Source organism: Bubalus bubalis, chromosome 2 (genome assembly GCF_019923935.1).
Source record: "Bubalus bubalis isolate 160015118507 breed Murrah chromosome 2, NDDB_SH_1, whole genome shotgun sequence".
NCBI lineage: Eukaryota > Metazoa > Chordata > Mammalia > Artiodactyla > Bovidae > Bubalus > Bubalus bubalis.
Genome location: NC_059158.1, coordinates 8,436,877 through 8,449,556, shown reverse-complemented (window position 1 = coordinate 8,449,556; position 12,680 = coordinate 8,436,877). Strand labels below are relative to the sequence as shown.

The window sequence follows — 12,680 nt, the reverse complement described above, 5'->3', positions numbered from 1 at the left end:
GAAAGAGAATTGCAGGGTCATATCTTATTTCTCAGAGAAGGCAATGGCACCCCACTCCAGTACTCTTGCCTGGAAAATCCCATGGACGGAGAAGCCTGGTGGGCTGCAGTCCATGGGGTTGCGAAGAGTCGGACACGACTGAGCGACTTTACTTTCACTTTTCACTTTCATGCATTGGAGAAGGAAATAGCAATTCTTGCCTGGAGAATCCCAGGGACTGGGGAGCCTGGTAGGCTGCCCTCTATGGGGTCGCACAGAGTTGGACACGACTGAAGTGACTGAGCAGCATCGTATTTCTAAATTTTCTGACTCATCTCCGTACTGTTTTCCATAACAGCTGTACCAATTTACAGTTTCACCAATAGTGTTTTAGGGGTTCCTTTTCTCCACTTCCTCTCTAATACTTACTATTTCTTGTCTTTTCGATCATAGCCATTTTAACAAGTGTGAGGTGATATCTCATTGTAGTTTTGATCTACATTTCCCTAATAATTAGTGATGTTGAACATCTTTTCATGTGCCTGTTGGCCATTTGTATGTCTTCTTTGGAAAAATAGCTATTCAGATTCTGCCAATTTTTGATCCAGTTGCTTACTTTTTTTGTTGTTATTGAATTGTGTGCATTCTTTATTTATTCTTGATATTAACCCGTATCAGGGATATATTCGCAAATATCTTCTCCTATTCCATAGGTTACCTTTTTGTTTTGATGATGGTTTCTTTCACCGAAACCAGAAAGAAAAAAAACAAACAACTGGGTCTCCCAGGGCTCCCTCTAACTTGAATTGCATCTTTGGTAAATAGCACCATTACTGAAATCTAACATCTGGGCCTTGAAAAGTCCAAATCTTCATAGTGAATGTCTGACTTCAGTACATACCTATTTTCATTTCACAGGCTTCAACTTTAACATTATAGACAGTATCTCACACTTATCTCTCTGCCAATCTTCTTTTTCCAAACTAATTATTTTTTTCCAAGCCCTTTTCATGAGCAGCTTATTTTCTGCTGAAGCTCCTTAAAAAGACAGGGTTGTGTCTTCTCATCATGGAACCACAACACTGTGATAGGAGAAAACAGAAAATTCAGTCATTGTGTTTCCCTTGTCAGATTTCTTCCTGTGTTACATTTGTTAAAACTCTGGGAGTCAGTAACCATTCCCTTTCCCAACAAATGGCCCCTTTAAAATACAACAAAACAAAGCTATAATTCAAGCTAAGACAGTTACAGAGATGAAAATGAGAAAGCATGTTTGAGGATTGATATAAAGAATTACTCTATTTCTTAAGCTCTCAGAGGAGAGATGTATGTAGGTTCCTCCTTGTTTATTTCTTTGCCACGGAATTTTCAATGTCTGTACAAAGTCTAGAAATATTTTTCTTCCATTCTCAATCATCTTGCGCTTCTGATTCTTCAAAATCTGTTGCCCCTGACTGCTCTGTAGACATCAGAATTGTGCCCCTGGCTATGAGAGTGTATCTACATACACCAAATTCAAGATTGAGATTAGAGGAAAAGGAAAGACTGAAGATTCCTCCAGCACTGTCGACAGAGTTTGAGGGAAGGAGGTGGTTGGTGTGTGTAGGTAGATGTAGTCTTCTTTATCTTTAATCATGCATTTTCATGGCTATCACACTGTCGGGAAAGAGAATCTGTTGATGTTGCCTTTGACGGTAGGAGAAATGGAAATACAGGAAGATAAAGTTATTTGGCTCAGTTTCATAAAGCAAATTTACCATGGCATGCTTCTCAGCTAAACTTGTTTTCAAAGTCCCCATACTCTTTTTTTTTTTTTTTTTTTTTTACCTGCATCAATAGAAAATGATCATATGTTCCTTTTGGCTTGGGAAATGTAGTGGAATTTGATGAGGAAGAAAGCTGACATAATTGTGCATGGTTATCAAGCTTCCAAAGTAAATGAAACCCTGCAAGTAAATAAAAAGTTAACTCAGAACAAACTTAAAAGGGTTTGGGTTTTATAACTTCACTGACCAGCTTGGACGGTCACCTGAGTGCCTAAAGAACTGCTTACTTTTCGGAATATTTTCATACTTGTAAAAATTGATAATGTATCACTGTTGGGTCTAATTTTCTTTTCTGTTCTAATAGGAAAGGTCAGTCCCCTCCTCCTTATTAAATTTGAAAAATAAATAACCACAGCAGTATCTCAACAGACATAATGTGTTAGCTGCTGTTGCTGCTGCTGCTAAGTCACTTCAGTCGTGTCCGACTCTGTGTGATCCCATAGACAGCAGCCCACCAGGCTCCCCAGTCCCTGGGATTCTCCAGGCAAGAACACTGGAGTGGGTTGCCATTTCCTTCTCCAATGCATGAAAGTGTAATGTGAAAGTGAAGTCGCTCAGTTTTGTCAGACTCCTAGCGACCCCATGGACTGCAGCCTACCAGGCTCCTCCGCCATGGGATTTTCCAGGCAAGAACACTGGAGTGGATTGCCATTTTCTTCTCCAATGCATGAAAGTGAAACGTGAAAGTGAAGTCGCTCAGTCGTGTCTGACTCTTCATGACCCCATGGACTGCAGCCCACCAGGCTCCTGCGTCCATGAGATTTTCCAGGCAAGAGCACTTGGCACTAAAGAATGTGAAATTACTGAGCAACACACCATGGTGGGGAGGGAAAGACCAGTTTGTTTTGTTTGATAAACTAACTTCTACTCTATCTGCTGAAAAGATGGTTATGACAGTTGTGTATCTTGGTCATGAGCACAGACCTAAAACTTTATCAGGACGAAATAAAACTACTTAGAGTTGTAGTTGATGAAATAACTTTTACCTGCGTAGGGCGATTGCTTCAAAGAAAAAGTCAAATGTTTGAACTTCCCATCCTTTTGTTATTAGGGAAGAAGGAAACATTTCACAGAGAGAAATTGCTCTGTTGAACATTGAAAGAATTTAAAACAAAAATATCTGTATTGACAGAATTATAGATACAGAATTATAGATTAGAAAATATTTACCCCTTTTTTTCATAGTTTAAGGGAAAAAATCATTTTTCCAATATCAGTGATTCAAATGCATTAAACATAAGATAGGAAAAGTTATTTCTATGCCCTTCAAAAGCTAAGAATTTTTTTTTTAAATGCAGCCTAGGATAGTGGCTGCCAGGGCCTGGAGAGTGCGGGAAATAGGGAGATTTGGGGCAAAAAAAATGCAACAAAAAGTTGTAGTTATGCAAAATCAGTAAGTTCTGGAGACCTAAGATGCAGGTTCAACCCTTGAGTTGGGAAGATTCCCTAGAGAATGGCATGGCAACCTACTTCAGTATTCTTGCCTGAAGAATTCCATGGACAGGGCACCTGGCGGGTAACAGTCCATGGACTTGTGAAAAGTTGGACATGACTGAGCAACTAACACTTCCACTTTCACTCTTGATTTCCTACTTTTGTATTCTAATCCCCTGTAACAAAAAGGGCATCTTTCTGTTGGTGTTAGTTCTAGACGTTCTTGTAGGTATTCACAGAACCGTTTAACTTCAGCTTCTTCGGCATTAATGGTTGGGGCATAGACTTGTATTACTGTGATGTTGACTGTCATTAACAATACTCTATTATATTCTTGAATGGGTTGCCATTTCCTTCTCTGGGGGATCTTCCCGACTGAGGGACTGAACCCATATCTCTTACATCTCCTGCATTGGCAGGTGGGTTCTTTACCACTACTGACACCTGGGGAGCCCCTGAAATTTGCTGAGCGATCATAAATGTTCTCACCCCCCCCCGACACACACACAAATGGTAACTATGTGAGGTGATGGATATGTTAGTTAGCTTGATTGCAATGTCTACATATCACAATATCTACATATAGCAAAACATGACATTGTCCACATTAAATAGATATAAATTTGTTTGTCAGTTTGAAAAAGCTGAAAAAATTTAAAAATAATAAAAAATAAGATGCAACTTGACCTTTTATGATGAATGAGACTGAGTAAGGAAATGTTAAGGCAGAACTTCGAAACAAATTATTCCTGAATTTCTAATGTATAGATGACTCATCTGTAATGAAAGTTAATTACTATTATTAATTATAATTATGACTTTGAGGCAGTGTTTTGAGAATCTTCCAGGGCTTTCTGATTCTGACAGCACCTGTCAGAGGGAAGTACTGGGGAGGAACTTGTCTCCAAGGCAGAAAGAATTTCTGGGATTTGTCAGAGGTCACACAGTCCCAGAGGAAACTGGAAGGTCATCCATAATTTCTCTCCAAGCCACCCTCAACTCATCTGTGGACGTAGATTTGGTCGCGGAGGAGAGGTGAGGTCAGCGGACTAGAGCTGCAATAGGATTCCTACAGATACCAGACCTACGACCCAGAATGCAGTTTTCTGCCAAAAATATCAGCTTGTAGATGCATTATCTCAAAGGAGAGCTGATGTCTGCGGGTGACCTGTGGCTTGAAGATGAAACTGGAAAGTTGAACTATTGCATTAAGAAAAAGAACCTAAGAACTCATGTGGGTTTCCCTGACGAGGAAGCTCCCTGATTTCAGTCCCAATCCATAAAACACAAGGGAAGCCTGAATATGTTTTTTTTTTTTTCCCAGTCTGACATGATTGATTATTATGAAGTTCAGGTTCTGTGAATTAAAGGACAACCAACTGTAGTGTTGATGGTGGGCTTGGTCCACCACCAATCATTGTGCTCCCAATAAAATGCTCTTATCAAAATACTGTTGCATTTAAAGCATTTTCACCAAAATAAAACTGTGCCTTTCTCAGTCTCCCATAAAGACAAAGAGACTTAAAGTTACAACAGGCCAAACCAAAAGACAAGCCTGAGACTCTACCTCTTTCCATCTTAGCCCAGGAAAAAGGTAAGAAATATCACATGCCCATGCTCATGGCAGAGTAGTGATGTAATAATAACAACAAAAGCAATAACAGCAATAATATCTATCATTTAGTATCAATACTGAGACCAGAATGGAAGCTTTCTTGTAAGCCTCATGAGTAGAGCCTCATTTGTACAGAGGTGGAAGGTGTGTAGCTTTGCTAAGCTACAAAATTACAAAGCTCAGAACATGACCCACCCAGGTCTTCTGTACCTGATTTGATCCCCTTCCTCTTTTCATCCCGTAGACTGATACTGGAAACAAACCTTTAGAGAGAAGAGGAATCTTTGTGATGCTTGTCTGGATATGAAAGGTTGGGAAATATACTGCTGATGCTTGGACAGCAAGAGTTTGAACTGCATGGGTTCAAAACTCCACTTACATGTGGATTTTTTTCAATAAATATATTAGAACATTTTTTGGAGATTTGCAACAATCTGAAAAAAACACAGATGAATGGAATAGCCTAGGAATATAAAAAAATTAAGATAAAGTTGGATATTACATGAATACATAAAATATCTGTACTAGACACTAGTATAGTCTAACTTACTTGTTCCTTTGAGACACATTCTGAAGATATCTGCTAAAATAATTTTCAACAAATGTAATTCATGTCTTATCAGATTCTTACTCCAAGGACAACCCTGGCCTCCTACTCCCCATAAGAATAAAGCCAAGGTCTAGGTCATGAAGCTGTCTCTTTCCCTGCCTTTTCCCCAGTTCTCACTTCCCTCTATGATCTGAATGCTTTTTCCAACAAAGCTTCCTTCAAAAGCCACTCTCATGAAGCTCTAGTCCAATGACTAATATGGAGCAAAATGTTAATAATTAGACTTTAATTCTCACTATCCCTTCCTACCCCTAATCAGTTAACATGCTAATGATTAGCAGAGCTTCTCCATGAAACACCATCCTCAATAAAACTATGACTTGCTCTCTTTCATTGTCTTCAAAATTCAAACATTTCCATCAGTTCTTACTTCAATTAGAGTAAAATGTTTACCGCTTGCCAGGGTTTTGGAGCCCTCCATGGTTTTAATGGGCTTCCCTGATGGCTCAGAAGTTAAAGAATCTGCCTGCAGTGCAGGAGATGCAGGTTCAACCCTTGAGTTGGGAAGACTCCCTAGAGAAGGGCATGGCAACCCACTTCAGTATTCTTGCCTGAAGAATTCCATGGACGGGGGCACCTGGAGGGTAACAGTCCATGGACTTGTGAAAAGTTGGACATGACTGAGCAACTAACACTTCCACTTTCACTCCTGATTTCCTACTTTTGTATTCTAATCCCCTATAACGAAAAGGACATCTTTCTGTTGGCGTTAGTTCTAGACGTTCTTGTAGGTATTCACAGAACCGTTTAACTTCAGCTTCTTCGGCATTAATGGTTGGGGCATAGACTTGTATTACTGTGATGTTGAAGGGTTTGCTTTGGAAACAAACCCTGATCATTCTGTCATAGAATGGATTACATAGGTCAAGGGCAATACCAAATGGCAATCCATTGGAGTTTTATTCTGATGAAAAGATTAAAAGGATGTGGTATTAGAATACTACTTAGAATGGATTTGGTATTTTGAAGCTCTGAAAGCATTCCTTTTGCAGCACTGTTTATTCTGTCCACTTTGCCAGATATTTTCTTCTAAGGGGAAGTAAAATTGCCTGCAGTGGACTCCTTGTCCAAATAACGCCAAGTGTCAATGAGGGAGGAAGAGAACAGTGAGGTTTCTTTAGGTCAGGAAGAGTAGAAAGAACTTCTTCTGTTGGGTGAAGCATTCACCCATTGTGATAGAATTTGTAGTAACCCTGATTGATTTTCATAGTCAAGACAAATTCCTTCTGCCTCCAGCAGCTAGTCAAATTACATTAATATTTTTAAAGTTCATGGCTCTAAAGAATTAACCTACAACAGGAACAACCAAAGGTGTTTTCTCCAATGTGCAAAGGGCTCCAATTTTGCAAACTGTTACTCTTCTTGTCCCTAATACAGATACTGCATTTTCTACCTCTTTGCTCTTATCTGAGATGTGGTGGTGGTGGTGGTGATTTAGTCACTCAATCGTGTCTGACTGTTGTGACCCCATGAACTGTAGCCCATCCGGCTCCTCTGTCCATGGGATTCTCCATGCAAGAATACTGGAGTGGGTTGCCATTTCCTTCTCCAGGGGATCTTCCTGACCTGTATCTGTCTTTTATGCATTTCCAGTCTTCACTCAACTTTCAAAGAGTAAATTGATTTCACCTTCTTCCATGACCACCCCAGGTTCAGGGGTCTCGCCTTCTACAAGTTTTACAGCCCTCATTCTTTTGAATATCCACTCAAATATTCAAATATTCACTCAAATATTTACTCACCCCCTGGTTGTATTTCTGTGTGTATTCCATGAACCTCCCTCTAAATATCTGTAAGCTCCTTCAGGAAGCAGAACTCCTTTGCTTTCTTTTTCTGGAATCACTAATTACTTATTAGAATTTTTTTCTGTGGGCTAGAGTCATATTTTTAAAAGGTAGCAAAGTCCCACTGGTGACCCCAAGGACCTGGCAGTCTGTTTTAGAGATGGATAAATTGAGGCTCAGTATGTGGACTATGATCATGCAAAATTCAATAGAAGAGTCTTGAGTGTGCAAACATTGCCCTTCTCATCTTTATCTTAACTTTCCACCCTCCGCATGACCCTCATGACAGTTTGAGTCACAGTTTTTCTGCCTCTAAATGTCTTTAGTCTCTGGTCTCTGCATTAGTTTGCTAAATCCGCTGTAACTAATTACGGCAAATGGAATGGCTAAAACAACAGAACCGTATATTCTCAGTTCTGGAGGCTAGAAGTCCAAGATCAAGGTGCTGGCAGGGTTGCCTTCTTCTGAGGCCTCTCTCCTCAGTTTGTAAACAATGGCCTTCTCTCTCTGTTTTCTCATCCCCTGTCTTTAAGTGTCTTGTGTCTGACTTTCCTCCTCTTACAAGGACACTTGGGCTTCCCTTGTGGCTCAGCAGGTAAAGAATCCGCCTGCAATGCGGAAGACCTGGGTTCGATCCCTGGGTTGGGAAGATCCCCTGGAGAAGGGAAAGGCTACCCAGTCCAGTATTCTGGCCTGGAGAATCCCATGGACTGGATAGTCCATGGGGTCATAAAGAGTCAGACACGACTGAGCGACTTGCACTATAAGAACACCAGTCGTACTGGATTAGATTAGCTCCCCTACCCCACCCCAAAAGCCTCATTTTAACTTAATTTCTTCTGGGAAGATACTGTCTCCTAATGTGGTCACATTCTGGGATACTGAGCTTCCCTGGTGGCTCAGATGGTAAAGAATCTGCCTGCCATGCAGGAGACCAAAGTTCAGTCCCAGGGTCAGGAAGATCCCCTGGAAAAGGGAATGGCTTCCCACCCTAGTATTCTTGACTGGAGAATCCCAGGGAAGGAGGAGCCTGGTGGGCTGCAGTCCTTGGGGTCACAAAGAGTCAGACACGACTGAGTGACTAACACTAGATACTAACCCAGAGCTGCAGTGCATAAACTGAGGGGTGGGGCTGGGAACCACTGTGCTCATAATAGTCCCCTTTCTTCTTTTCTTTTTGCTTCCACTTTGTGGTGGAGGCTTCCTACAGCTATTAAAATTAATCTAAACTACACACACTAGGCCCTCTCCTTTGAAGTCAGATCAGTATCAATACTCAATACTCTGTTATAACCTATGTGTGATGAGACTCTAAAAAGGAGTAGATATATGTGTCTACATAACTGATTCACTTTGCTGTACAGCAGAAAATAACATTGGAAATCAACTATATGCCAATAAAAAGTAATTAGGAAAAGCCAACCTGTGAAAGTTCTGCCCGTGTAATTGTCCTATGTCTCTTCTGTCTTGCTAAAGCCCCTTTAAACATTTATATTGACTAAAAATTTGTTTAAATCATTCGAGCCTAGAACCTAATGTACTTTCACAGAGAAACCAGTATTTTTGCAAGATTTGAATGAACCATTTTTAGCAAAAAAAAAAAAAAAAAGAGAGAGAGAGAAATAAACAGAAAAAAAGAGTTAACTTTCTCAACAAATTGAATTTTTAAAAAAAGAGAGAGAAAGAAAATGGGTTCTTCACAATCTATTAGAAACAGCAGTGCCATGACAGCTTTGTAAAGTTCTCTGACATTTTTCATTTCTACTGAGGCTCCACCCACTCTCTTATTCAGAGTTCTCAATGCCAAGGAGCTACGCCACGGCAATTCCCAATACTGGGTCTGGCCCCAAAGGAGATCAAGTTACACTTGGTTTTTCTTCATAGCTAAGTTTTTGGTGAGGCATCAGGCAATTGCCAAGACATGTCAGAAAATATCTGTCTGGTTACCTAAGCCTACACTTGATCAGGTAGTGAAATAGAACATCTAGAGTAGCTACGTGGAATTAAAAATAAGACATACCCTGGAGACAGCCCTTTCTACTCAAGAGCTTTCTGATGAAATGATGCAACAAATAGATTTCACCCAAAGGTGACGGAGGGTAAAATCTGTGGATCAAAATAGGCGGAACGCATGACTCTGAGTCTTAAATATTAGACCTTTGAGCAATTAAGTTGCATTTAGTTATATTTTTCACCCCGTATAACCTCAAAGGACATTATTGTAACTGGGTGCATTTTACTTTCCATCTTAATTATCCTTCCTTGCTTAGTGCATGGAGCTGTCTTGTTCTATCCAGAAGGCCACCATGATAGTTGGGCAGGCAGTTTTTGACACGTGGAACACGTAAAATAATTTTACTTTGATGGGTACTCTTAGTAATGGGTCAAACAAAAAATATTTCCTCTGAAATCTTATCTGTAAGTGACATCAATTATTTTTTTTCAAATCGTATTTCCAAGAAGAATGAATTACACCAGTTTCACAGCTGACTTTTCATCCTAAAAGATCACTAGTAAAATATTCTTGAAACTATGAAGTTATTTTTGGAGGTAATAGAGGGAAGCAGGGAGATGACACACACTCTGAAAATCCCTTCTGCGCGTTGGCTTTCATCTTCTTATGATGAATATTCCCTAAGCAAGTAACCTGCCAGCAGAAGACCACTCCAGGCATTCTCAAGCTTGAGAAAGTGATGCAAAATAGGAGAGGACTAGCTGTTGACCTTTTTTTCAGGTTCCTGATCATTGTATAAAAACAAGGAGGCTTGGGATCCAACATCAGATAACAGAAAAGGGTGGAGATCGCAAGCCTGCATATTAAGAAGGTGAAACCTTTCTTTGCTGGATGATATCCTGCTTGGGAGAAGTTCGCTTCATGGCAGAGTTTGTAGTTACAAGCAAGGGACGTCACTGGGGGTCCAGCGGTTAAGACTTCACCTTCCAATGCAGAAGGTTTGGGTTTGATCTCTGGGAGGGGACCTAAGATTCCATAGGCCACACGGCCAAAAAACCAAAACATGAAAGAGAAGCAATTCTGTAACAAGTTCAATAAAGACTAAAAATGGTGCACATCAAAAAAAATTAAAATAGTTAGGAGTGACCAGTATTAACTGAGCCTCTCCTTTGTAACTTGTGTTGTTCATATAGCCATCAACCAGTTCCCCTTTGTCTTCCTGAGCCAGCAGCAGAGAGGCGGTAAACAGAGAGTGTGTGTGGTCCTGGGGAGAGTCCCTTCTGGTTAAATCCAGGGCTTCGTGTGGGAGCCATATTCCACTTAAGCAATGTCATTAGGGCTTCCCAAGTGGGGAAGTGGTAAAGAATCTGCCTGCCTATGCAGAAGACGTGAGTTCTATCCCTGGGTCGGGAAGATCCCCTGGAGGAGGAAATGGCAACCCACACCAGTACTCTTGCCTGGAGAATCCCATGGACACAGGAGCCTGGCGGGCTACAGTCTACAGGGTCGCAGAGAGTCAGATATGACTGAGCACAGCACAGCAGTGATGTTACCTAACCTCCATTAGAATGCTTCCTTCTACTCCTATTTATCAGTGCTCCGAGGTCCTATTTACAACCCTCTGCAGTTGTTTCATGACCAAAATCTTCTAATGAGGGGAGAGAGAGGAAAAAATGGCATTCACATAATTCACTGCACTTTTCAGGACTGAATGGGACTCTCTTTCTACCCAGCCTGCTTCTCTGAATTGCCTTAAGAACTGTCTCACCAACACTCTCTTCATCCATGTGGGAGAGGCTCCAAAAAACCAGATCAGGAAAATAGCCTCCAACATGTGGCTACAAATAAGGTAACGCTGAGGCACAGGCGTATTTACTGGCTCATTGCGCCGACTTACCACGGAGGCCCTCACCCACCAAGCCCCTAAGCCCCTCCCAGTTATCTCTGGGATTCCCCTGGTGCTTCTCGTCTGTTCTCAGCCGCCAAGGGACCTCTTCTGTTTGTCCACACAGGCCTGGGCGATGTCTCCACCTACCTCTGCATTCGGATCCACCGCCAGGGTATAAATCCCGAGCTTCTCCCGGCTGCGGGCCTGTGGGCACCCAAACCGTGGTGTTTGTGTCCCGCCTGTAAACAAGGAGAGGCCTCTCCTTACTCTGTGCTATGTGCCGTGCTCAGTCACTTCAGTCGTGTCCAGCTCTTTTTGACCCTGTGGACTATAGCCCACTCCATGGACTGTAGGCCATTAGGCTCCTCTGTCCATGAGATTCTTCAGGCAAGCATACTGAAGTGGGTTGCCCTGCCTCCTCCAGGGACTCTTCCAGACCCAGGGATAGAACCTGCATCTCTTATGTCTCCTGCCTTGGCAGGTGGGTTCTTTACCACGGGGGCCACCTGGGAAGCCCCCTCCTCATTCTGTTTCTGCCCTAACATGTGCTGTCCTTTGTCACCGAGGGGCTTCCCTTGTAGCTCAGCTGGTAAAGGATCCCCTGCAATGCAGGAGACCTGGGTTCAATCCCTGGGTTGGGAAGATCCCCTGGAGAAGGGAAAGGCTACCCACTCCAGTATTCTGGCCTGGAGAATTCCATGGACTACAGCCCACGGGGCCACAAAGAGTCAGACACAACTGAGCAACTTTTACTTTGTCGCTGAGGCCTCGAAGCACTTCTACAAGAGCATCCGTTTCTCTCAATTCCCCTTTCAGTTTCTGTATTCAGTTCCTCTTTTTTTAAATAATAAATAAATAAATAAAATTCAGTTCCTTTTGTGAGAAAGGGCTTACCTACTCCTCAGGCCCCAGGCTCCTGCCACCAGCTTTTCCCTCACCTCTAACTCTAGGCTTTTTTGTGCAAATCTCCTCAAACATCCTTCCTTCCCATGCAAATCAATATGCAAACAGACCTGGAGGCTTCTTCTCCACCAGCAGTTCGACATTGCTGGTGGTGATCATTTGAGTACAGCATCCCTGGAACCTGAAATGGTGTTTGGTAATTAATTCTTGAGTCTTTCACAATCACCACCACAGAGCTGGGAATGGCAGTCAAACAGGAGACCTAGAAAATGCCTGTTGACTGATGGTGGGTCACAGTCACTCAGTCGTGTCCGACGCTTTGCGACCCCATGGACTATAGCCTGCCAGGCTCCTCTGTCCATGGATTTCTCCAGCAAGGATACTAGAGTGGGTTGCCAACCCCTTATCCAGGGGAACTTCCTGACCCAAGGATCAAACCCAGGTATCCTTCATCACAGGTGGATTCTTTACCATCTGAGCCTCCAGGGAAGCCGTTGATTGATTATGTTTTTCAATTAATGCCTCTCTTGCTATGAATGGCCAGCTGTGGAAGCTGGAGGCCAGATCTCAGTTATAAAACTCTACACACCTAACTTAAATGCTGATGGAACAAAACGTATCAGGTCATTTCACTGTTTCTGGAGAACAGAGTGAACTTGCCTGAATCAATGTGACACAGAAGAGCTC

The 12,680-nt window shown here is 42.0% G+C and overlaps 1 long non-coding RNA gene across 1 annotated transcript; it reads right to left on the bottom strand.

Moving 5' to 3' along the window:
• Positions 1-250: 250 nt before the first annotated feature.
• On the bottom strand, positions 251-12,381 carry LOC123328233. Its single transcript, XR_006543045.2, has 4 exons — positions 12,104-12,381; positions 11,238-11,329; positions 1,807-1,925; positions 251-1,061 (listed from the first exon to the last, which is right to left on the bottom strand). It is a non-coding gene; the product is annotated as an uncharacterized LOC123328233 (long non-coding RNA).
• Positions 12,382-12,680: the final 299 nt, after the last annotated feature.